The sequence below is a fragment of the Pseudophryne corroboree genome, chromosome 2 (assembly GCF_028390025.1).
Source record: "Pseudophryne corroboree isolate aPseCor3 chromosome 2, aPseCor3.hap2, whole genome shotgun sequence".
Classification (NCBI taxonomy): domain Eukaryota; kingdom Metazoa; phylum Chordata; class Amphibia; order Anura; family Myobatrachidae; genus Pseudophryne; species Pseudophryne corroboree.
Window position 1 is genome coordinate 738,380,642 of NC_086445.1, and position 5,173 is coordinate 738,385,814.

General features: G+C 39.6%; 1 pseudogene; it reads right to left on the bottom strand.

Annotated features, from left to right (window-relative positions):
• Positions 1–4,059: 4,059 nt before the first annotated feature.
• LOC135052713 (5S ribosomal RNA) lies at positions 4,060–4,178 on the bottom strand (annotated as a pseudogene).
• Positions 4,179–5,173: the final 995 nt, after the last annotated feature.

The window sequence follows — 5,173 nt, forward strand, 5'->3', positions numbered from 1 at the left end:
ACTGTGTATCGTTTTTTTCAGGCAGAGAACAAGAACAGAACGGATTATTAAATAATAATAAATTATAAAACTGCACTGGTGGTCAGGTCACTGGTCATCAGTCACTAGTATAACTCCTCCTAAGCTCCAGTAAGTAAATGAAGTGTCTCACTCTCACTCTCCTATCTATTTTAATTTCTAAACGGAGAGGACGCCAGCCACGTCCTCTCCCTATCAATCTCAATGCACGTGTGAAAATGGCCGCGACGCGCGGCTCCTTATATAGAATCCGAGTCTCGCGATAGAATCCGAGCCTCGCGAGAATCCGACAGCGTGATGATGACGTTCGGGCGCGCTCGGGTTAACCGAGCAAGGCGGGAAGATCCGAGTCGCTCGGACCCGTGTAAAAAAACATGAAGTTCGGGCGGGTTCGGATTCAGAGAAACCGAACCCGCTCATCTCTAATACACACTGGACGATATTGATCTGAAATCAGCTCTTTTTGGTGTGTTGAGCTGCTTTCAGCTCAAAGCCACCCAGTGTGTATGCCCTGGTGATGAGCCATGAGCGCTGATGCGCACTCCCGCTTCATCGCCAGCAGTAGCCATTCATCTGCTGGTATCACCAGGAGACAGTGTCGGACTGGGGTATGAAGGGCCCACCGGGGCAATTCAGTGGCAGGGGCCCATTCTTAGGGGTGTGGCCACTCTCCATAGGGGGTGTGGCCAGCTGCTATAGAGGCTAGGCTATCCATTAGAGAGATCATGGTGTGGGCCCCTTGATATATTTATATAGTAAATACTGCTAGTGCATACATGATAATGTACCAGATTAATAACAATAATGCAAAATAGAAAATATGCCACAGTCCTGTGCAGTATAAGGTAACATATGTATAATGTATAATTCAAGTGCACAGTCTAGAACCTGATCCCTAGAGGAGAAAGTGGGCCCCCAGGTAGTGGGGCCCACCGGTGGTTTTCCCTGTACCCCTGTGGGCCAGTCCGACACTGCCAGCAGATGAACGGCGGGGTGAACAGCTTTTCATTGCATCCTGCTATGTAAAGCCGTTCACGCCCTCTGAAATCGCTGGGCAGGGGGGAAAATAGCTCCGTGTGTTTGCACTGAGCGATTTTCAGCCCAGTGATGTCAGCGATCGTCGCTGTGCATACACGCTGGGCAAAAACACCCAGTGTGTATGCACCTTTAGTATCTACCACCTCTGATGGGAGGCTATCCCACTTATCCACTACTCTTTCTGTGAAGTCATTTTTCCTTAAATTTCCCCTGAACTTGTCTCCCTCTCGCTTCAGTGTATGCCCTCGAGATATGTTTATCTTTTTTGCAAATTTGTCTTAATAGATAGAGCCTATATTTTTGCGACTTGCATAAACAATTGAATTTCTTTATTTCTTTTTGGTGAATATTACCTATTATGTTCTGATTTACAATCATATCTTTCACAAATGCTGTATGACAGCAGTATTTTTTATATAGAACACAGTTGATAGTCACATAAATTGGTTTTTAGAATAATGATATTTTGGCTTAGTACTGCCATCTAATAGCCAAAAATCTAAAATAAACCTTATTACAATATTCCCATTTATGAAAATGGGGATTTAAGAATTCAGTTGCTGAGTTATAAAACCTGTACAATATATAAGACAAACTCTGGCTCCCTCTAGTGACATTAATAAGCTTAAACATGTTTCTACATTGCTTAGAATTTTAAACTATATATTTAATTCACAAGCCACTAAAATCCAGTGCTGGCATGTTTTTTTTTCCAATCAGAGGGTGTAGTTGTTTTCACACCTATGTATGCCACAGCAATGTTCATATTAATACACTGGTCATGCAATAAATAATATAAGTCTACAAATTCTCAAATTTATAGATATTCCAAAGTGGGTTCTTTATTGGGAGTTTGGCTTCATTAACAAGAACATAATAAAGGTAATAATAACATAACATAGTTGGTGAGGTTGAAAAAAGACCAGTAGTCCATTGAGTTCAACCTGAATTATATTATATTCCCTATTCTATTCTTGTTAAAGGTTATCTTTGTATACTTGTGATTGAATTAACATGTTAACATATTAAGGGTTATATTTATCATAATCCAGTACTCGGATGTGGATGGGATGTGATAAAATTGTCCAAATCCGCAATGGGATAATTGAATACATTGCAACGATATATCAATTATCACATGCAGGGACAGAGCTTGCAAGAAAGTTCTGTCCCTGCGAATCCACTTACCATGATTCTCAGGGTATATTTTGTGACAAATTCCCTGAGCGTGTGAAAACGCGTGCACCACCAGTATTCCCCGTTACACCCCTGAGACACCCCTCCTCCCCTGCAACCTTACCTGCAGCCAGGACTCATGATTGGTGATTTGGGAGGGCAGCCAGTTATCTTCACCGTGACCCCCAGCACTGTAAAGTGCGATGCTAGCTTCACAGCATCATTTTATTGCACAGAAGGAGCACAGCAATCAGATGACTGGCTGCCCTCGCAGATCACCGTTCACAAATCGCTGGGTGCAGGAAAGTATTACTTTTACTGTATTATTTTTTTTTATATATTTAGTTGTTTTATTTTTTACACAGTGATCAGAAACATTTGGTTGGTCATGGGTGCTGGATCCAAGCTCAGCCTTTACTGCCCGTAGGCAGATTAGACTGTGCAGGAGTCGTGGAACCAGGGGGAAGCCCTATTAATGCTTTCTGCATTATTATCACAGGACTCCTTCCAGTATTTTTTTGCATTTTTATTTTGGTAAATTCGGGCAGATCACATTTCTCATTACAAGTATGAGAAATGCGATCTGGTTAATTAAAAATATGTGACTTTAAGGGCTTGGAGGAGAATTTAGCATTTTGCCCTTTAGCACATTCAGGTGATACTAAAATAATTGTGAAGATTGTGTGAAAACACCCTTCTTTACATTATTTTAATAAAAATACAGTACGTGTGTTGTGTTTCAAGTTTTTTTTTTATATACATACAGTATTTCCAATTGTAAAGCGCAATGGAATTTGCTGCGCTATAAAAGAAACTGTTAATAAAGAAATAATAAATAATACAGTATATATACTGTGTGTGTGTATATATATATATATATATATATATATATACACATTGTGTGTGTGTGTGTGTGTGTGTGTGTGTGTGTGTGTGTGTGTGTGTGTGTGTGTGTGTGTGTGTGTGTGTATGTATATATATATATATATATATATATACGGCAAAGAATGAGGCAGCACTCAGAGGCTGGAATTGCAAAGTGACTTTAGTGCACTAAAGTCACTTTGCAATTCCAGCCTCTGAGTGCTGCCCCATTCTTTGCCATATGTATATGGGTTGTATTGGGTGGGGGTTTTTAGGAATCTGCACTGGTCCAGATTGTAATAGTTAGTGTTCAATTAGTATATATCATATGTAACCAAATGTATTTAAACCAACATAAAGCTACCATCTGCGCCTAATAAGGCTTTTGAGGTAGAGCAAGGTTGGTGGTGCTCCCAGACATCAGTTCCAAAACAAACTGTAGAAGGGTTGTTTAGCAAAGAGGCAAAAAAAGGGGGACTATAGATAATGTTTCTCAGGGGCACACTTATTTCTATATATTAAAGAGATGGAGGGTTGGATAGGATATCATAATTGGTAGGTGAGGTAAGATAAAACTTAACTTTTAATCACAGACGAAAAGATGATAAAATTACTGCTGTGCATCAGCAATAAATATTAAAACAAGTATTAAACAACAAAATGATGTTGACGATATAATAATATGTAACTCACTTATATGAAGAGGGTGACAGAAAGTTTATCTGTAAACCCACTGATTTGTAAGCGAGTATTGATGTTTGACATTTGTCAGAAGCGAAAATATAAATGTTCCTATTATCTCTACGAAATTATGGTGTTAAGTAAATTGGTGTGTTCATAGAAGAGATAATGGAAAACCGGCTTGTGTAAGTATGGACTCCTAAAGAGTGGGTCAGCTGCAATAGTAGATTGCAAGGTTGAACTGAAATTAAATTTGCTGATCAGCGGAAGGTATATTTCTTGGTGCTACAGTACCCGGTATTCCCAGAGGGTCACCCTTTCTGGTACTGACCTGGCCCAATGCTGATTGGCTTCCAAGATCAGGCGAGATCGGGCATGTCCAGCATGGTATGACTGTAGAAAGTCGAAAGAATACCTGTCAGCATGGGCAATGGCCACTGATGAGGCAAATTCAAAGAAAGTAATATAATGACTGATGTTGGTCTATGACACGCAGGTCGCCCTCAAAATGACACGTAAATGGATGGGGAAAATGACACGTAAATGGATGGGGGGATTTGAAAAAAACAGGAGAGAATAATTTATCTCCCCTCACAAGCTTTATTTGTACACACTCAAAAAGATGTGTTTAATGGATTGATGGATCTGTAACACACGGGGAGGTTAATTGCTCTCCCCTAAGGGATGTCTCAAAAAATGAGATAGTAGTGAGAGCACGTGTGAATTGTATCACAAATAGTCCATGGTGAGTTCTTTCCAAAGAATGAAATAAGGGCTATAGTGAGAGCACCTGCTCCAAAGCGTCCCAATTAATCCATAAATATGCAACCTGAGTTGTTGGTGTGAAAATTACAGTGAGAGATGGTGACAGTAATGCGCCTGTGCTGTATAATGCAGAGCGTATGGACTCACAAGTTACAGCCCACAGGTTGCCTGGATGGTTAATGATACATAAACGGTTAACCAAGAGATACTGACAGGCAAAAAAGATCTCTAACTTGACAAAACATCCAGTATGAAAATTAATGAGAGTTCATATAGGCTGCAGCACAAAAGTTGCAAGAGCAGCTATCCGTCTGTTCTGCAACTTCACACATAATACAATACAATAGTTGATAAGAATCACAGGTTGCCTGGATGGTTAATGATAAATAAACGGTTAACCAAGAAATACTGACAGGCAATACATACACTAATTTGCAAGAATAGCTGTACATTTATACCAAGAAGACATATTGATATCGCACCAATAGTCTTATGACTAATTATTTGAAAAAACTTATGAAAAATCTGTGCTGACCCATGTGATGGTATTGACAATGTTTAAATAAGTAAATATAGACTCCAGCAAAAAATTATTAAATTATTATATATGGCAGCTGTGACTATCTCATGT